The sequence below is a fragment of the Oncorhynchus masou genome, chromosome 22 (assembly GCF_036934945.1).
Source record: "Oncorhynchus masou masou isolate Uvic2021 chromosome 22, UVic_Omas_1.1, whole genome shotgun sequence".
Taxonomy (NCBI): Eukaryota; Metazoa; Chordata; class Actinopteri; order Salmoniformes; family Salmonidae; genus Oncorhynchus; species Oncorhynchus masou.
This window is the reverse complement of record NC_088233.1, coordinates 26014271-26036754: the sequence shown is the minus strand read 5'-3', so window position 1 is coordinate 26036754 and position 22484 is coordinate 26014271. Positions and strand designations below refer to the sequence as shown.

Sequence of the window (22484 nt, the reverse complement as noted above, 5' to 3'; positions counted from 1 at the left end):
AGAGAAATCCCACAGCCAAGTCTACACTGCATTTGTTCAAAGCATATCTATCTAAATAATATTCCAGGTGTAAAGGACTGAGGGTTAGTATTATCTGGCTCCCAGATAATAAGGTGTGTTGTGTTTACCTGTATGAGCCTCCCTGGTACTCATGAGGAAGCAGCTTCCCATCCCAAGCATTTTGGGATAGTGCCTAGAGAAAACAGATCAGCAGTCAGTCATCTACTGTAGTCAGAGGCAGTGATCCACTGTGAACCATAGGCTAATCAATGATCTACTGTCTAGAGGTGGTGATGGTTCAATCAGATCCATCAATCACGCTTCTAGCCGTCTCAGTGATACAGTATGGACCTCATGGTTCAACGATAATGTTGAAATAATGTCATGCTGATAACCACCCTTCAGCTTGTCAGGGTAGCCTAGTGGTTAGAGTGTTGGACTAGTAACCGAAAGGTTGCAAGTTCAAATCCCAGAGCTGACAAGGTACAAATCTGTCGTTCTGCCCCTGAACAGGCAGTTAACCCACTGTTCCTAGGCTGTCATTGAAAATAAGAATTTGTTCTTAACTGACTTGCCTATTAAAATAAAGGTAAAAAAATAATAGTCAACACTCCAAGGCAGCCCTCAATCAGAGTTCAGACTGCATACTCCAAATGCTTCACACAAGAGCTTCTGTTAGCATTACTTAAATGAATCCAGGCATCAACACACACAGAGCAGAGTGCAGTTCAATCCCACTGTGTTGAACCTGTTAGGTTCTAAATAAATAAAGTAAAAACCTCACAGATGCTTAATCAAGCTCAAACTGAGTTTATTCACCCACTGGGTCATACAGTTGCATAAGAAAAAAACATATTTCCACCAGTGGTAGTATAAATACTCTAATTTGGGTGGAGTCTCCTCCCTCTCTCTAAACATCACATCTTTTTTGCTAGGCAGGAAGTAAAGTGATACGAGCAATAAACTGTTCGTAACCTGACCTAACCTCGACCCCCTTCCTCTCTACACCACATCTCTCCACCCTTATCCGTGCCTGCCACATGTGATTGCCCGTTCTTTACTCAATACACTCCAAACTTAATTGCCTCCACCATATACATTCCTCCTACAGATAACCGTTAACTTCTGATGTAGACCCTAGACTATAGCACTCAATATTCCAATAGGACAGTTGATAATTAACAATATTCCAATAGGACAGTTGATAATTAATAATATTCCAAGTTCAATCAGCACTCATCAAACCCCATCGAAGGCAACACTTTTACATTTACACAATGAAAACCAAAATGGCTGAGCAGGAAGAAACAGTGCAGGCAATTGCTTTTAAAGAAAAATCCTTGAAAGTTAGTCTTTAGGAGGGTTCCAAGCAGGCCATATGGGGTGGAATGGGACTGCACTAGAATAATGACACATTTTTATACAAAATTGACCACTTTGTCTGAATGCATGTAGACCTACTGCATCATCAATGTTTAACCCCACTGATTCCAATTCCAGGGTCTTCTACATCAGGCCCTACCCTATTCCACTATTGTAGGATATATATTTTCCTCTCCTGCATACAGTGGTGTGTCAGTCCAAGTTGCTGCTTCGCCAAATTGATCTTGTGTGTACTCTCTGTATTGATCTGAGTGGGCTTTCTCCGTCTGTGGCTTGGCAAGCCGGAGTAAGGGAGTTGACATGACTCAGTGAGCAGAGAGAAGACGAGTTCTCTAATGTAATGGTGCTTAAGAAACAATTAAACACCCCCCTATCTTCCATCACTCAAAAGTCAACATGAATCAATATGCTACTAGAGCACAAATCAATACGCTACATAAAGAGCTTGGAGGCTGCACTGTTGCACTTTATATAGGTGTGTGTGTGTGTTTTCTGGATTATTGAGTCTCATCCCAGTGCATGTGAGGTGGAAAACCATCCATATGTTCGTCACATTCACACATTACTAGTGCGCGGTTCAGGTGTTTGTTCACTAACACCTGCCTTTAATTGCAAATAATGCATTCGCAACCGCCCGACTATAGGAGATAAAGTGAAAATCTGAGGCCTGTACCTGGCCCTAACTCGCTAATATAGATATATGCTCTGTAAACTACAGTCAAGGACGGCAGAAACAGTTTTTGACAGGGGGTGTCAGGAATTTATTTGCCGATTTAGATATGTTTCTGTTGATACTTTCCAACATTTTGGTTATTTATTAGTCAACTTGTCTATAATTAGATATTGTACATGCAGCTTCCCTCCTGTTATTATATGTTGCCCTAAAAGACTAAATAAACCCTGTCTCACCAGAATGTCATAAATCAATAGAAGACCGGTAAGGTTCTCTGCCATATCAGCTTATTTTTCTTAGAGCAAAGACGTTTACGAACCAGGTAGAAAAAACTGGAAAGATTCTCTGCAAAATTTCTAATGAAATCAGTTTGACCGGTTGTAAGGAAATAGAAAGCTGTGAAAATGTCCCAACATGTATCTGATCAGATTTGAAATCGGCTTGGATCCATATTTTATGTGGTTGAAATACTCTCAGTGTTTATGAATCTAACTGTGCATTCGCTTTCTCTCAAAATGCTGGAAGAAAGAAATCATATTTCTTCACTCCTGTCAAAATGTAGCCTACATTTGGTGTGTCCTTTTACTGCAAGAAATGCTTATTTAGTCTGCCTGGGAGCAAGACATCCTGGTCCGTGACTGGGCTGGATTTCTTCCTGTAGATGCTTAATTCTGAGTTAATATTAAGGCTATGTGAGAGATTATAGACCTACAGATTATAGACCTCCAGATTTAAGTTTCTATTTACCCATCCGAACAGTATTGGCGACTCTACAGTTCCTTTATGTGCCATAGGCCTATTTGAAGTCCTGATCTTGTGTCAAATTTTATTGCGCTTCACAATCATCACACATACACTGCTGCCATCCTCTTTTACCACTTCACCAAATCTTTCCCAAACATTACTTTTCTTGCCCTCCCTTTTCATTATTTTCAACTCTACATTTTGCAGTTTTTACTCTTGCTGAATAATTTTTGCCTCCATGGATCGAAGTTAACTTTTTCTACCCAGTCCCAAAAGAATTTGGCGATTGGCGTGTAGGCTATTTTGTGCGCTTATAGTTAGGCCCTGAAGCTTAATTAAGCGTATGCACTAATATCAGCCTAAAATAAGGAAATTAAAACCTCAATGTAGCACATAGATATAAATTGAACAACAAAGACACATTTATGGATTTTTTTAAGGTACTGTTTTTTTATGTTTATTTAACCCGCCACCCACCCGGCCTTTATCTACACAATATTTAATGATCCGCCCCACCCTGCGGATATAACCAGTTGGGACACAGAGGCTCCACAAGTATACACAAACACAAACAGTACACACACAGGCCTATGCATTGAAGCATGTCATACAACCCTATGTAAGATACTCTCTTAATATTCTATTTTCTATGGGCCAACATGACAACCCTGGACCAAATATAGGAAATAATTTGCAGCAGATGTGCAATAATACATCTAACACGCATGCACGTCATGCTCATTCAAATGGACATTTACTTTAGAGATATTGCAGAGACACTGATTTTATCTAAAAAACAGTATGTCAAAAGACCCAGAGACACATTAGAATACATGGGGAAACATTAGCGATAACAGCATCGAAAGGAAAAGCAATCATGTGTTTTGTGGGTTCAGGCATGGTAGCCACTGAGCGCTCTGTGTCCCTTCCAGACCACATGTTGTATTCAATTAGCTGCTGATAAGGGATTTACATTCTGCCCTAACTCAAACCAGGCTTCTGACTCTGGGTGGGAACACACGGACAGGAGACCACTGTGCGTGCGTGTGTGTGTGTGGCACTGCAAGTGTGTATGTGTTTAATAAATGTGTTGTGGCAGACATACGTTGTACTTTGCAGGGAATACATTGGAATTACATTGTCACATTCTCTATTTCTTAAGCTGGCACACGTGTGTGTGTGTGTGTGTGTGTGTGTGTGTGTGTGTGTGTGTGTGTGTGTGTGTGTGTGTGTGTGTGTGTGTGTGTGTGTGTGTGTGTGTGTGTGTGTGTCAAAATCAAATCAAATCAAATTTATTTGTCACATACACATGGTTAGCAGATGTTAATGCGAGTGTAGCGAAATGCTTGTGCTTCTAGTTCCGACAATGCAGTAATAACCAACAAGTAATCTAACTAACAATTCCTAAACTACTGTCTTATACACAGTGTAAGGGGATAAAGAATATGTACATAAGGATATATGAATGAGTGATGGTACAGAGCAGCATAGGCAAGATACAGTAGATGGTATCGAGTACAGTATATACATATAAGATGAGTATGTAAACAAAGTGGCATAGTTAAAGTGGCTAGTGATACATGTATTACATAAGGATGCAGTCGGTGATATAGAGTACAGTATATACGTATGCATATGAGATGAATAATGTAGCGTAAGTAACATTATATAAGGTAGCATTGTTTAAAGTGGCTAGTGATATATTTACATCATTTCCCATCAATTCCCATTATTAAAGTGGCTGGAGTTGAGTCAGTGTCAGTGTGTTGGCAGCAGCCACTCAATGTTAGTGGAGGCTGTTTAACAGTCTGATGGCCTTGAGATAGAAGCTGTTTTTCAGTCTCTCGGTCCCAGCTTTGATGCACCTGTACTGATCTCGGAGAGGGGGGTGTTCCCTCTGCTGTTTCCTGAAGTCCACAATCATCTCCTTAGTTTTGTTGACGTTGAGTGTGAGGTTATTTTCCTGACACCACACTCCGAGGGCCCTCACCTCCTCCCTGTAGGCCGTCTCGTCGTTGTTGGTAATCAAGCCTACCACTGTTGTGTCGTCCGCAAACTTGATGATTGAGTTGGAGGCGTGCGTGGCCACGCAGTCGTGGGTGAACAGGGAGTACAGGAGAGGGCTCAGAACGCACCCTTGTGGGGCCCCAGTGTTGAGGATCAGCGGGGAGGAGATGTTGTTACCTACCCTCAACACCTGGGGGCGGCCCGTCAGGAAGTCCAGTACCCAGTTGCACAGGGCGGGGTCAAGACCCAGGGTCTCGAGCTTGATGACGAGCTTGGAGGGTACTATGGTGTTGAATGCCGAGCTGTAGTCGATGAACAGCATTCTCACATAGGTATTCCTCTTGTCCAGGTGGGTTAGGGCAGTGTGCAGTGTGGTTGAGAATGCATCGTCTGTGGACCTATTTGGGCGGTTAGCAAATTGGAGTGGGTCTAGGGGCAGGTAGGGTGGAGGTGATATGGTCCTTGACTAGTCTCTCAAAGCACTTCATGATGACGGCAGTGAGTGCTACGGGGCGGTAGTCGTTTAGCTCAGTTACCTTAGCTTTCTTGGGAACAGGAACAATGGTGGCCCTCTTGAAGCATGTGGGAACAGCAGACTGGTATAGGGATTGATTGAATATGTCCGTAAACACACCAGCCAGCTGGTCTGCGCATGCTCTAAGGGCGCAGCTGGGGATGCCGTCTGGGCCTGCAGCCTTGCGAGGGTTAACACGTTTAAATGTTTTGCTCACCTCGGCTGCAGTGAAGGAGAGACCGCATGCTTCCGTTGCAGGCCGTGTCAGTGGCGCTGTATTGTCCTCAAAGCGGGCAAAAAAGTTATTTAGTCTGCCTGGGAGCAAGACATCCTGGTCCGTGCCTGGGCTGGATTTCTTCCTGTAGTCCGTGATTGACTGTAGACCCTGCCACATGTAGGGTCTACTGTAGACCCTGCCACTGGCTGCTGAGATGGAGAGAACTACAGTGTCTATAGTGTCATATCATACAGACATACAGTGGGAAGAACAAGTATTTGAAACACTGCTGATTTTGCAGGTTTTCCTACTTACAAAGCATGTAGAGGTCTGTATTTTTATCATAGGTACACTTCAACTGTGAGAGACAGAATCTAAAACAAAAATCCAGAAAATCACATTGTATGATTTTTAAGTAATCGCCCCCCTGTATATGTACAGTGCCTTGCGAAAGTATTCGGCCCCCTTGAACTTTGCGACCTTTTGCCACATTTCAGGCTACAAACATAAAGATATAAAACTGTGTTTTTTTAGTGAAGAATCAACAACAAGTGGGACACAATCATGAAGTGGAACGACATTTATTGGATATTTCAAACTTTTTTAACAAATCAAAAACTGAAAAATTGGGCGTGCAAAATTTGAAGCCTGAAACATCGAATCGCAATAAGCCTGAAATGTGGCAAAAGGTCGCAAAATTCAAGGGGGCCGAATACTTTCGCAAGGCACTGTATACTCCCTCTAGATTCAGTATGGTTTAGGGCTGGGAATTGCCAGGGACCTGCCGATACGATATGTATTGCGATTCTCGCAATTATTTAAATATGTATTGCGATTCGATACTGTGATTTTATTGCGATTCGATGTTCCAAACATATTGCTCACCATATGACTGCCGCAGAGGGATAAGCGAGTCATGAGAAAACAAGTTTTGATTAAACATGGATATTAAATTGCTGAAAACAAATTTGGCTCACTATTTAAAAAGAAGTAGGTGAGCTTTGGTGTAGGTACAGCTGACTAGCAGCCGTAAAAACAATATTGCGATATTGTCAAAAATAATATGCCATATGTAACTTTATCGATTTCTCCTCCCCCATCACTAGTATGGTTATCTACTGTGTCAAAATAATTGACTAAGTTATTTTAGCAATCCACCATCATCACCAAAATCAGCCCAATGGTGGCAGATTTAAGAGCTGCAAAAAATGATGCAGATAATGGTCTGGTTTAACCCTGCAGTACAACAATCTCTGGTCCCTGTCCAGGAATGTAAACACCACCAACCCTGATAATGTGTTTACCTAGAGAGTGATTCATTCCCAGCCTGAGCTTTCCAAAGAAAGCACCTGAGGAATGCAGTTACACACTGAATCTGAAACCAGCCCCTCGCCCCGACCAACTCGATTGGAGGGACCTCCGTTGTCAAATGTTGCTGACAAAACTCTGAGGGTGAATTCAAAACTGGCAAAGGAATCAAATAAACCAATCAACTTCGGGACACACTCGTGACTTGAATGATGAAATTCATCTTCCACATTTAAATTATAAAATTAGCATGAAATTCAAATGGGAAAATTCCCACTGTCGTTTTACAAGATATAAACCTCAGTAATAGTTTTTTATTTGATTTCCAATGTTACTTGTGTCATTTCTCAAAATCTGACGAACAAATACAGGTGGAAAATGTTTTGTGTATAAAATTGTGCAAGCTAAAATATTATGCAATGAATTATGGGATACCACTTCACTCTGAAGGCGGCAGCATAGTAGACTATGTCAAAGTGGCTATTGGAGGGTCTAATTAGCCCCTACACCCTCCATTATTTTCACAACCTCAGCTTTGGGACATGTGGATATTGTAGAGGCACGCGTGATTTAGCAAATGGAGGGTCAAGGGTGATTTGGGATTCAGCCACAGTCTCAAGGTAAGGGGCTGCTGGTGATATTACCATTCTTCACTCATTTTATAGATCTTTAATTTGAGTGCTTTGTAACTGCCACTAAATAATTGAGACAGCTAGTTCCATTTCAGATACTGTAACATTTCATGATTTTATTCCACTCCGCCCGGGAAAGTTAGCAGCTCACTGGCATGTATTTCTCCAACAGCACAGGCCCTGATTCTGAACTATGAGCTCTACACTACCCAGGTATCAGTAGAGTTCCACCCTACCTTGGTGTTAGCGGAGATCTCCTGCACTCCCTTGTCAGCAGCGTTTGTGATGATGGGGGTAATGAGGCCCTTCTCAGTCGCCACAGCGATGGAGATGCTGACGGAGTCCAGCGCCTGGGGGGCCTCCCCCGTCCAGGTCACGTTGACCTCCGGCAGAGCCTAAAGGCCAAGGTCAGAGGTTAGGACAGATTCTGCTAGATGGGATTCAAGGAGGAGGAGAAGAGGACTGAGGGGAAGAGAGAGTGGAGGGATGGAAGAGGAAAAAGGACTAAATGACACACCATCCATGGCCTTCACAAGACAGGACAGAGAATTTCGGTATACCCTGTCCTATCCCCGCAATTGATAAGATAAGAGACTAGATATGATAATGTTTCCACAGAAGTAAGGCAGGGTCAGGGTGAAAGGTGAACGGCCCAGTGTTACAGTAGATTCAGTGGTCTGACCAAAGGCATGACCACAGGGCCGAACAAAGTGGTGAGAGATGGTCCCATCTTCTTTTCACCTATGTCTCTGTTTCCATGGATACAGTCAGTCACACAAAGGAGCCACATTCATACTCAAAATGCACATTATGAAAATCAAATCAAAGCTTATCCCAGCCAAGGCACCCAGCTAAATCCAAGGGAGTTTGTTTGGTGATTACATTCCCAGTCTTCACACAGAGGGTAAGAGGAGAGAAGGAGAAAGAGGGGGAGGGAGAGAGTGTCATGTGCTATATTTTTCCTACATAAGGAACTATAGGGGAAAGGATGGAATAAGGCATTGAAATTTATCAAAGAGAGCCCCAGGTAAAACACAGAGAAAGGAAGATCTACAGACATTTCCCTACTAAGACAAGTCAAGGATGCATTTTTTCTTTCTCTCTCTATCCTCTCCATAAATAATTTAGAAAAGGAATTTAAAAAACCTGTCTGGTTAGAGATGAATACTCAGCCAATTTCCTCAGAATTCCCATCAAATGGCGGAAAGACAGGATAGAATTTACTGGGAATTGGTGTCTATTTATAGATCTGTCCACCAGCCAGACAATAGCAGACTCTGCCTGCCACCAGTTAAAGTCAGTTGATAAATATACATGGGGGTGTTTGAACCAGGGATGGTTGTAGAGGAATGGCTTCAGGGGATCTGTAACGGTGACGTGATGTGGCTTTGTTGCTCAGGAAACTGAAGCTGAACAACACATTTACCTTCCAGGCTGTGAGGCAAAACTGTGATATTTGTGCAAAGGGTTGCATACTTTCTATGGGCACTGTAGATAGAGTGCATTTGGAAAGTACTCAGTACTTTTTCCACATTTTGTTACGTTACAGCCTTATTCTAAAATGATTAAATAAAACATTTTCCTCATCAATCTACACACATAATCAATCTACACACATAATGACAAAGAGAAAAAACAGTTTTTTATACATTTTAGTAAAAAAATGTAACATAAAAAACAGAAATACCTTATTTACATAAGTATTCAGACCCTTTGCTATGAGATTTGGAAATTAGCTCAGGTGCGTCCTGTTTTCATTGATCCTCCTGTTTCTACAACTTGATTGAAGTCCACTTGTGGTAAATTCACTTGATTGGACATCATTTGGAAAAGCACAAACCTGTTAATATAAGGTCCCACAATTGATAGTGCATGTCAGAGCAAAAACCAAGCCATGAGGTCGAATGAATTGTCCGAGTCTAAACATTTTTATTATGGGTACTTGTGTGCAGATTGAGGAAAAACAAAAACATTTCAATCCATTTTAGAATTAGGCTGTAACGTAACAAAATGTGGACAATTCAACGGGTCTGAATACTTTCTGAATGCACTGCATATCGAAACATGAACATTGTTAGAAACTGGAAGGGTAGTTAATACTCCATGAGTGTAGCAGCTTCTGCCTTGATGATACAATCATTGACGGACACTTTGATCTCTGCTGGAAAGAAAGGAGACAACACTACAGATATGTAATTCAAGTGCTGTTAGTCAGGTAAGTGTTAGGGATTCTGTTAGGGATTCTGCTCACAGGTTATGCATGTACGAACTACACATTGACACATCCAGCCCAAAGCAGGATGTTTAAAAAATGCTTTCTTATTCGCCAAAGCAAAGTATCCCATAACAACTTCTCCAACAAGCATGGCAGATGACATCTGGTGTGCACGCTATAGGATGATGTGCATTGTAAGAGAATCAGACATACTAATTATGTGTGTTAGGACCAAGAGAGGCCTTATGCTGTTATTGTTGTTACTGGTGGAGTTTATTTTCCATTCTTCTCTCCTCCAGTTGAAGGGCAGTGTTATCATACAGGGCAGGGGGTACTGGGTGAGGGGCAGCTGGGTGGTTGAGAAAATGTCTATATGAACAAACGCCCTTCACTCCCCCACCCAGTGCAATATAAACTCAATCACCCTCCTACCAATACTTTCTCTCACAATAATGCCCAGTTTAACAAACCCACACATACTTTTTTGTTGTGGGTACTTATAGTTGTGGTGTGGTTTCATATAAGCCCTTTTGGGCTTCCAACCTCACTTGCACACCGTTTTCACATTATAATTTTTTTGTACCGTTTTGTCTTTCACTTCTTTTCTTTGGTGCGAATAATTAAAACCCCCCAAAACTAAGACCACTCCTTTAGAGAACACCCACAACTTTCTATTACTGTTCTCCTTCAACTTCCCTGACCTTCCGCCCTGCCTCTCCCATCCCTCTAATTCTATGTCCTCCATCACTCCTCCCTCTCTTTCTTTCTCTCCTCTATACCTCTCCCTCTCTGCTCTCTCCATACAGTGCCCATGGTGTGGCGGCAGTGCCTGGCATGGCGTTAAAACTGGACTGTATAACAGCGCCTATTAGTGCCAAACGGTTATGAATGCTCTTAGCGGGATGACCAACAAGCTAACCGTGAAATCACTGTGCATCTGAACAAAGAGAGCCAGGGAAAACAACCGGATGAAAAGAGAATCCCTTAACACACACACCACCCTGCTGCTAATAGGACTGGAATGGCCAGTCTCTCTCTGTTTCTTCTGCATCACAGACACACAGGGCTGAAACAGGGCTGAAGAGCTGTATGAATGTTGATCAAATCAGGCTAAATCATATGTTCATCCTATCATCCCAGAAAATGGAAATGTATTAAACACATTGTCAACGTCATCTTGAAGAGAATATAAATAAAGTGAGGTTTAACTGTCAGGTTTAGATGGAATGAGGAGGCTTTGCATTGTGTTCATCTCTCAAAGGGAATAATGAGCAGAACCAGGAGTTTCACCTGACCATGTAAACTAAGAAGGAACAACTTGGGACCTTGCGGCACCCCTTCACATCTCCAGGGGTTTCTGGACTGGCTCTGGTCCAAGTTTCAAAAACACCCTTGGGTGGTTGTTTTGACATTCTTACAATGTTCCCTCTCTCTCTTTACTTGGCGAGTGCATGTACCACCCTTCACTGAGAATAGCCATTAAGCAGAAGTAACATAGAACACATGTTGTGCAAAATGTTTTGGCTAATTTCATTGGTGGAGAGATGGGATGAGAGGTGAGACTGTGAGAGTAGCACAGGCAGGACAGAATGGGCTAGACACTGCCAGGCCTGCCTAATTACTTCACATCCAATCACAACAAAGTAAAAACTACCCCTCCTCTCTCCATATCTTATTCAGTTTCTCTATCTCCCTCCCCACTTCCTTCTCCCGCTCTGTACTGTGTTATATACTACATTGTGATACTCTGTGCTACTATGAGCTAAATCCCATCCAGGTCTCATACAGTGCTCAAATAGGTCTCATGAGTGTTCAGCTGGGTTGTATCATGTAGTGCTACTGTGTACTTGAACACAGCCAGCCTTCATCTTTGACCAGCTTTTTGTTGTGCTGTGCCCTGTTGTGTTCTGTTATGTAGTGTTCTGTTATGCTGTGTTCTGATGTGTTGTGTTCTGATGTGTTATATTGTATTCTGATGTGTTGTATTATTTAGTGTTCTAATGTGTTGTGTTCTGTTATGCTGTGTTCTGATGTATTGTCTTCTAATATGTTGTGTTCTGATGTGTTGTGTTCTGTTATGCTGTGTTCTGATGTGTTCTGTTATGTAGTGTTCTTGTGTGTTGTGCCCTGTTATGCTGTGTTATGTTACGTTGTGCTGTGGCCTCACCTTTAGCCATCTCCTTGCGCAGCTGCAAGATGGCACCCAGGTCACAGTCTACGGTGGCGTAGGCATGGGGGATGGTGGTCTTGGACTGCATTAGCCTCTGGGCAATGACACACCATATGTTGGAGGCAGTGATCTCTGTGTAGGTACCCTAGGAGAAGAGAGGAGAGGAGAAAATTGAAGAATGTCAGTCGGTCAATGTGCAGATTTATGTTTCTGGATGACTTTATGACTCAGCTTCCATCAATAACTCCATTCTGGACAAAATCACTTTCACCTGAAATTGAACCCCCCCAACCCTTCCTCCCATTACAGGTTACAGACATATCTGAAGTTAGACTTTCCTCTGAAGCTATAGTACTCTCGATGATATTGAAAAAAATTGTTACAAAAGATAGATTGATTGATTGATTGATTGATTGATTGTGATCGATGTCGCTGAACTAAAAATGGGACCAACTCTAAGGTGGTATATTAAATCATTTTTTTGTATCTTGTCAATGTAATGGTCTTCAAAATACAATATGGGAAACAAGACGAGGAGGAAATGTGGCATTTTTATAAACATTACTGAAATAACCATTATGACTAAATCCTGGATGTAATTTCCTAATTTCCTGTGTAAATCTTTCCTTCTGTAACCCCTTTTGCAGTAATGCAACATTTAGTACTCAACAAAGTCATGAAACTAAACAAGATCTTTCCATCCCCATTACAGTGATAAAGAGGCAGGGATGGAAAGCAGGCTGGGTGCCTGACCATGGCCAACCCCAACTAGTCTGGGTCGTCTTTATGAGGCTGCTGCTTGGCGTGTTTGGACAGGCCTGGCTCTTAGCTTGGCCAGGGTCTGGTCTCTGTCTGAGTACAGGAGGAGCCTTCTATCAACTTCACAATACAGAATTGTCCAATAATCACTAGACTACGCTAAACAAAGGCATCAAATCAGGATTAACAAAACTAAGCTATCAAATAAAAGTACAAATACAGTTGAAGTCAGAAGTTTACATACACCTTAGCCAAATACATTTTCACAATTCCTGACATTTAATCCTAGTAAAACATCCCTGTCTTAGGTCAGTTAGGATCAACACATTATTTTAAGAATGGGAAATGTCAGAATAATAGTAGAGAGAATGATTTATTTCAGTTTTTATTTATTTCATCACATTCCCAGTGGGTCAGAAGTTTACATACACTCAATTAGTATTTGGTAGCATTGCCTTTAAATTGTTTAACTTCGGTCAAACTTTTCGGGTAGCCTTTCGGGTAGCCTTGAATTTTGGCCCATTCCTCCTGAAAGAGCTGGTGTAACTGTGTCAGATTTGTAAGCCTCCTTGCTCACACACGTTTTGTAAGTTCTGCCCACAAATATTCTATTGGGTAAGAGGGCAGGGCGTTGAGATGCCATCTATTTTGTGAAGTGCACCAGTCCCTCCTGCAGCAAAGCACCACCACAACATGATGCTGCCACCCCCATGCTTCACAGTTTGATTGTCGTTCGTCGGCTTGATCTTCATTCTTCCCCTTTTCCTCCAAACATAACGATGGTCATTATGGCCAAACAGTTCTATTTTTGTTTCATCAGACCAGAGGACATTTCTCCAAAAAGTACAATCTTTCCCCCATGGTCATGTGGATGTTTTGAAGCATTGGCTTCTTCTTTGCTGAGCGGCCACTCAGGTTATGTCGATATAAGACTCGTTTTACTGTGGATATAGATACTTTTGTACCTGTTTCCTCCAGCATCATCACAAGGTCCTTTGCTGTTGTTCTGGGATTGATTTGCACTTTTCGCACCAAAGTACGTTAATCTCTAGGAGACAGAATGCATCTCCTTCCTGAGCGGTATGATGGCTCCGTGGTCCCATGGTGTTTATACCTGCGTACTATTTTTTTGTACAGATTAACGTGGTATCTTCAGGTGTTTGAAAATTGCTCCCAAGGATGAACCAGACTTGTGGAGATGTACAATTTTTTTCTGAGGCCTTGGCTGAGTTCTTTTGATTTTCCCATGACGTCAAGCAAATAGGCACTGAGTTTGAAGGTAGTCCTTGAAATACATCCACAGTTACACCTCCAATTGACTCAAATTATGTCAATTAGGCTATCAGAAGCTTCTAAAGCCATGACATAATTTTATGGAATTTTCCAAGCTGTTTAAAGGCACAGTCAACTTGTGTATGTAAACTTCTGACCCACTAGAATGGTGATACAGTGAATTATAAGTGAAATAATCGGTCTGTAAACAATAGTTGGAAAAATTACTTGTGTCATGCACACAGTAGATGTCATAACCGACTTGCCAAAACTATAGTTTGTTAACAAGACATTTGTGGAGTGGTTGAAAAACGAGTTTTAATGACTCCAACCTAAGTGTATGTAAACTTCCGACTTCAACTGTATGTTAAATAACAATACTAAAGCAAAAGTCAAGGTGCCGTTGTTCGGCAGTTATAGACTGAGAGGCCAGAGTAACCTAGAGTGGGGCAAAAAAGTATTTAGTCAGCCACCAATTGTGCAAGTTCTCCCACTGCAAAAGATTAGAGAGGCCTGTAATTTTCATCATAGGTACACTTCACCTATGAAGGACAAAATCAGAAAAAGGAGGATTTTTAATGAATTTATTTGCAAATTATGGTGGAAAACAAGTATTTGGTCACCTTCAAACAAGCAAGATTTCTGGCTCTCACAGACCTGTAACTTCTTCTTGAAGAGGCTCCTCTGTCCTCCACTCGTTAAATGTATTAATGGCACCTGTTTGAACTTGTTATCAGTATAAAAGACACCTGTCCACAACCTCAAACAGTCACACTCCAAACTCCACTATGGCCAAGACCAAAGAGCTGTCAAAGGACACCAGAAACAAAATTGTAGACCTGCACCAGGCTGAGAAGACTGAATTTGCAATAGGTAGGGCTGCTTGGTTTGAAGAAATCAACTGTGGGAGCAATTATTAGGAAATGGAAGACATACAAGACCACTGATAATCTCCCTCGATCTGGGGCTCCACGCAAGATCTCACCATGTGGGGTCAAAATTATCACAAGAACGGTGAGTAAAAATCCCAGAACTACATGGGGGGACCTAGTGAATGACCTGCAGAGAGCTGGGACCAAAGTAACAAAGCCTACCATCAGTAACACACTACGCCGCCAGGGACTCAAATCCTGCAGTGCCAGACGTGTCCCCCTGCTTAAGCCAATGCATGTCCAGGCCCGTCTGAAGTTTGCTAGAGAGCATTTGGATGATCCAGAAGAAGATTGGGAGAATGTCATATGGTAAGATGAAACCAAAATATAACTTTTTGGTAAAAACTCAAATCGTCATGTTTGGAGGACAAATAATGCTGAGTTGCATCCAAAGAATACCTACTGTGAAGCATGGGGGTGGAAACATCATGCTTTGGGGCTGTTTTTCTGCAAAGGGACCAGGACGACTGATCCGTGTAAAGGAAAGAATGAATGGGGCCATGTATCGTGAGATTTTGAGTGAAAACCTCCTTCCATCAGCAAGGGCATTGAAGATGAAACGTGGCTGGGTCTTTCAGCATGACAATGATCCCAAACACACTGCCTGGGCAACGAAGGAGTGGCTTCGCAAGAATCATTTCAAGGTCCTGGAGTGGCATAGCCTGTCTCCAGATCTCAACCCCATAGAAAATCTTTGGAGGGAGTTGACAGTCCGTGTTGCCCAGCAACAGGCCCTAAACATCACTGCTCTAGAGGAGATATGCATGGAGGAATGGGCCAAAATACCAGCAACAGTGTGTGAAAACCTTTTGAAGACTTACAGAAAACGTTTGACCTCTGTCAATACCAACAAAGGGTGTATTAACAAAGTATTGAGATAAACTTTTGTTATTGACCAAATACTTATTTTCCACCATAATTTGCAAATAAAATCATAAAAAATCCTACAAATGTGATTTTGTGGATATTCTTTTCTCATTTTGCCTGTCATAGTTGAAGTGTACCTATGATGAAAATTACAGGCCTCTCTCATCTTTTTAAGTGGGGGAACTTTCACAATTGGTGGCTGACTAAATACTTTTTTTGCCCCACTGTATGTGTGTGAGTCATCATTCCACAGTATCCTATTCCCTCATAACATCAGATTATTGAAATCAAAATCCCCCATCACCATACTACTTAAAAATAGGTTAAAGTTTTATTTTAAAACGGGAGGTGGGCTTTTTCTCTCTGAGCGATGTCCAGCGCCCTGACACAACTACCGTGACTTATCAAGAGACCCAGGAGCCTTTCTGCCTCCCTTCTGCCTCCTCACCCGCCATCGGTCAAAGGAAACCGAAGTTATACTGACTTTGGAGTCCCAGCAGTCACTTAGAAGCAAGGGCACTTTCATAGAGCGAGCGAGATAAACCTGAGGAGACCAAGGCCGATTGTCTCTTTATCTGTTTCTCTATATTTTTAACAGACATGTTGAGACAGTCGCCTGTGTCTGAGGTTTCTGGTTCTCTCGTCGACATACGGTTACTCCCTCGGTAAGCCGAGAGGGAGGGAGGGATGGCTATCAACACCAATGTTATGCTTGCAGACGTCGTACACGTCTCAAACCAAAGGGCTTTATCAATCAATCAGTCAGTCAGTAAATACATTTTTACATGGTGTCCTGTTAACACTGTGACCTTGGTGCCAGGCCATAGAAAACGCTGTCAACAGCACACATTCCAAATTACAGAGAGGTTAGAGGAGTTGGTCAGGACCCGGTCAGAGGTCTATGTCTTCAGCTCTCTACACTGTCTCCACTGACCAGATGTTTCGGTCTGGATACCCCGTGCACAGCCAAAAGTCCCAGGTCTCTGTCTGTCAGTTTATCGGATGGCTAGGTCTCTCGTTGTGCATGAGGAGTAAGGCGATAGGCGTTCATGCTCACCTTGCATGGCATCATAGGGGCTGTGAGTAAACTCTCCTTTGTGCAAACAATGATAAGGATCTGTTCCATAGAAAATCTACCAGAACACATATGGCTTAGGGGCACTCAGGGGAACTATTAAGACACTGCTAATCTTATATGACCAATTATTCATACACTCTGGAGCAGAATGGTAATACAATGTTTGTTAATATCTGAAGCCTAGTTGTTTGTGTTTGGTTAATTCCCTAGTATTTCTTCCAAACCCTGCTGAAATACAAAATAACTGTCTACTCACAAAACTCACTGACCGGCTATAACATGCTTATTATTACCAGTACATGGGAAGAGGTGCCACAACAGGAATAAACAGGACGAAATTAAGGACATGAAAGCCACAAATCACACCATTTAAATACCGATAGGCACGTGGAAAATATTTGCATAACCTTGGCTTTCTGATTGAGGGATTATTTACTGCAATATTCTGTTATTCCCCCACAGGACATTATACAAATGTTACATAAGGCTAGAAAGAGTCTCCAACACTTACTGGCAAGTGAGTCATGTGAAGTCAGGAGTCAATCAATGTGAACCTTCTATGTGAATCTGTGACAACGCACCCTCAATTCAACCAAGAATAGATACATTGATAAATTGTGGGTAATGCCAATTATCTACAGTGAATTGCAGCACTGAGAGAGGACAAGGTAGAGTGTGTGTATAGGGTAAGGAGGGTAGGAGCCCATAGTGAGTCATACTAACCTTGAGGTGGTCCCTGTCTCCCTTTATCTGCTCGCACACCATTGAGTCTTGAAGAGTTAAACACACTCGTCTCTAACCCTGGCCATAACACGCTCGTCTAACATCATGATGTTTTCCACTGAGTGCAGGTGCACGGCAGTCATGTACTTTCTTAGAAGACATTGCCCATCCCAAATCAAGCCCTGGCCCCAAGAGCACTTTGTGTAGATCTCGATTTAGAATTGTGTGTTTAGTGCTAGGGCAGTTTGCTGTGTGTGTGTACTTACTGGTGCTCCAGGCTTGCCAGGTAAGGATTGAGGGGGGTACATGGGCCTGCTGTCTGGGGGTGTTGTGCAAGTGCTGGGGTGGCCATTGGACTGGGGACAGCCATTGCTGGGGCTACAGTAACGGGAGCTGCCTTGGAATCAGGACACTTTTTCAGGAGAGTCAGGTCATCTCTATAGAGGAAAAGAATGGCAGGTAGAGAATAGATGAAACAAATGAAGCAAAATAGAAAAGACCCACACATTCACCACCACTTGCACCTATTACACAGATCAATACAAAGGAAGTGTCACGACTCCAACCGAAGGTGGCTCCCCTTCCCCTTCCGCCGGCCTACTAGCTGCCACGGATTATTTTCTCCCCCTCTTTATGTGTTTATAGATTGCACCTGTTTTGAGTTGGTTGTATTAGTTGGGCTTTATTAGTCAGCCGGCCCGCCCGTTTCTTTGTGCGGGATTGATCATTGTAACCCTGGTGTTTGCAACAAATGAACGTGTTCGTGTATTTAGAGCTGGACTGTTTTCGTTCCCTGTGTCTGGGACATTTTGTTTGAGCACCCAAAAGTGGGGTGGCCGTGGTTCACCGTGTGTGCATTAAAGGAGCACTATATTGAACTCTGCTTTCCTGCGCCTGACTTCACCCTCACGACACCCAGTACCTTACAGTAAGTATAATTTGAACAAGACCAAAGTAATGTAGGCTATGAGTACAGTATGACTCATGGAGGGTGGATCTGGGACCATGGGCTTTGAAAAGACTGAACACTGCGCCACTCCTCTGACACCCTTACAGTCCAAACATCCATATGCGCAAACTCTCATAATGGAAATAAAAAAACTGCCCTCACTTTGCTCTCACACACCTGTATGCAGAATGACAGTAGATGCAGAAACACCAGTATGTAGCTACGTAGCTCTGCAATAAGCAGCTATTTATCTGTGTTGTGTTATTGAAAGTCTGAGGAAAGCATACATGATGTACTTTCTATCCCAGCGTACACATCCAACTCTGGCCTTCCCTGAGTGACTGGGCCTATTGATATGGACCCTGCTTGGCTTTGGGGGAGAAAACACTAATATCTAAATGTATCTCAACCACAACCGGAGTCGAGAGCAAGAGTGGTAACTTTCAGTTATGAAATACTCCTAGGACTAGCACAGAGATTGGACGTGAGAAGACAAGCACTCACCAATCATAAACAAACACTTCCCCACAATGGAGGCCAGGATCGGATGTCAGATGCATTCACTCTCTCATCTGACAAACAGAGCATGCGTTTCACATGGGCACACTGGGCAGGCTGATCAAGTTAGGAGATGTAGGTAAATAAAAAACGAACAGAACAAATATGAGCAACGAAAGACAACAACACCCGCACATCGCTCTCCAAATGATTATCTTTATCAATCCAACGACCAATCACAACCACTGAGTGAAAACAAAACCTGACTCTGATTATCATTAGTTTCATCAAGTGTTCCTGAAGCATAATTCATGTGGTTTGTCAGAAAGGCACCTGGCATGGAGGTTCAAAGTTGGCAGCCATCTTTATGGTCAAAGTGGATTTTTTTTTTACATTTGTAAAAATAGTAAACAAATAAAAACAAATATATCTTGATTAGATACGTATTCACCATCCCCAATACAAGTCTCTTAGAACCTTATTCTCTAAGAGCCATTATTCTTTTCAAAACTCTTCAAGCTCTGTCAAATTGGTTGTTGATCAACCTGTGCTTAGCTGTATTCTGTGTATTTTCATCAAAAAAAAACATCCTTGCCGATGACAAGCATACCTATAACATGATGCAGCAACAACCATGCTTGAAAATATGAAGCGATGTGTGTGTTGGATTTGCCCCAAACATAACGCTTTGTATTCAGGACATAAAGTTAATTTCTTAGCCATTTTTTTGCTGCATTACTTTAGTGCCTTGTTCCAAACAGGATGCGAATTTCAAATATTTGTATTTTGTACAGGCTTCCTTCTTTTCACTCTGTCAATCAGGTTAGTATTGTGGAGTACTTACAATGTTGTTGATACATCATCAGTTTTCTCCTATCACAGCCTTTAAACTCTGTAACTGTTTTAAAGTCACCATTGGCCTCATGGTAAAATACCTGAGCAGTTTCCTTCCTCTCAGGCAACTGAGTTAGGAAGTATGCAATCTTTGTACTGGGTGGATTGATACACCATCCAAAACGTAATTAATAACTTCATTGTTCTCAAAGGGATATTCAATATCTGCATTTTTTTTACCCATATACCAATAGGTGCCCTTCTTTGCGAGGCATTGGAAAACCTCTTTGGTCTTTGTGGTTGAATCTGTGCTTGAAATCCACTGCTCGACTGAGCGACCTTTCAGATAATTGCATGTTTGGGGTACAGAGATGAAGTAGTCATTAAAAAATCATGTTCAACACTGTTATTGAGCACAGAGTGCGTCCATAAATCTTATCATGCAACTTGTTAAGCAAAAACATTTCTAAAAACATAATTCCAGTTTGACATTATGGGGCATTGTGGGTAGGCCAGTAAAACAAATCTCAATTTAGTCAAATTTAAAATCAGGCTGTAACACAACAAAATATGGAAAAAGTAAAGTGGTGTGAATACTTTCTGAAGACACTGTATGGATAACAGGGTTTGATGTGTTGTGATCGACCCACTCAGTTTTCCATCACAAAACACCAGAAAATGGCCAAAAAGACTACAACCAGCTCACCTGCTTTTACACGATGATTTGACTATTAGATTATCAACACTTCCTTAGATAAAAATTAAAAAGGAATAGTTCCACCATATTAAAATGAAAGTTGACCTGCACTTTAGCAAGTATTTAGTCATATAAAAAACGTAAACTTGGTCTATATTAATTAAAGGGCACTTAATTTAATTTAACATGCTTTTAAAATTCAATATTTCTATTTCAAAAGGGACTGGTTACATGAAACGACCCATCTGCTGCAACATTTGGATTTATTTTAAATGATCAAATAAAATAAAATTAACATTGTCACCTTTATGACCAAACACTGCCAGTTAGACTCTAAACAATGACACCGCCACTCCTACAAAAAGAGCAGTGTGAAAACGTGAAAGTAAAGGGTGGGGGAGAGATGGAGGAAGAGAAACTAAGAGGAGGAAAAAGAGATGTAAATAGAATAGGAAAGTTCAGCCCCAGTATTCCTAATCTTTGCTTTCAGGGAGGGTGTCAAGGCCGGGAGGTGGGGCAAGGAGGGTGAGGCAGGTATCAGGTGTGATTGCTCAGAGGTCTCTAGTTTCACACCAGTGCACTGAGGCCCTCCTACCCCTCATCTTTGTCTGAGTCAGCTGCACCTGCTGCCCTCGTTCATACAGCAGGGAGAACGCTGGGCCCCACACCCTGCTCTCATTTTCCCTTTCCATGTAGTCCCTCTCTCTTTCCCTCCCTCTCTTCTTCCTTCTCTCCTTCCCTCCCTCTCTCCTTCCCTCCCTCTCTCCTTCCCTCTCTCTCCTTACCTCCCTCTCATTGTTCTTGGTTATTGTTTGTGGGGACCTTGTTGGAATGTAGGAAATCGTCTAACCACACATAAGAGAGTGACACACACAAACAATTGTGCAGGAGCGAACACTTTCACTAATAGCTGCAGAGTAAGCAGGCAGGCAGAAGAGCCCGGTTCCTTCAGGTTAGGTAAGCTACAGGAAGCTACATGCCCTCTGAAAACCTAAGCCAATTTGCTTGGGTGGCCAAATCACTACCTGCCACTCCTCTCTCCCTACCCCTACCCATTCTGCTGATACATGCGCATCTGAATTCGCATGACAGCTCCTATTCAGGCTAAGAGAACATGGTGAGCCCAGCCAGTGAACAAGAGGAGATATGAGATTTACCACCACTGACTATGTCATTACCTCCCTGTGGAGTTTCTTTAAAAGGGACGAGGGCTGCATAGGGAGATTTTCACATTATAACTTGAAGAAAACCCCACAATATACGTGTACCATCTACCAAATATTCTCCTATTCCTCTGTATGATGGAGTGAGGTACAGTTCTCCATAAATCCCAAAGCAATATGAAGTGTCTTTTCCATGTGATGAGAACATCAATTGATCAGCTCATAAATCCTGAGCCCAGAGTCCCCAGTGTGTGGCGATGACATCATCCACTGATAGGCTACTGTGTGCTGCTAGCTGGCTCACTGGCTGGCTGATCTATCCTTCCTCACACAAGGCATCTGCTTTTCACACAGGCCATTTATACTCCCACTGATAGACAGACAAGGCAAAAGAGCCTCAAATGGTGACTGGAATATTAAAGACACACGCAGACAGGCAGACAGACAGACAGACAGACAGACAGACAGACAGACAGACAGACAGACAGACAGACACGCGCATGCACAACTCCCCACCCCACACACCATCCCAACTGTCCTGAGTCAAACCCAGACTACACTGTCATCTGGGACAGAGTGATGGTCATGAAAACCTCTTCCTTCCAGTGAAGAAAAGCCTCATGTCCTCACAGAGAGAGAAATATCTGAGTCTCTCATCATCAAACACTAGATATCCATGGTCTATCATTCTATGAAAAGAATGCTGTGTTAAGGTATACTGTAAAGACATAAAACGTAATGCTGATGTTGGTAAAACTAAAGCTTAGAGTTTTCACATCACTTATCAGAGGGCTATAAGATATCTAGAAAATGTATGCTGCGGACAGGTGGAGAATAAATCAAAAGTCT

General features: G+C 42.3%; 1 pseudogene; it reads right to left on the bottom strand.

Annotated features, from left to right (window-relative positions):
• Positions 1-22484, bottom strand: part of LOC135508803 (pyruvate dehydrogenase protein X component, mitochondrial-like) — a 59676-nt pseudogene that overhangs the window by 1322 nt on the left and 35870 nt on the right.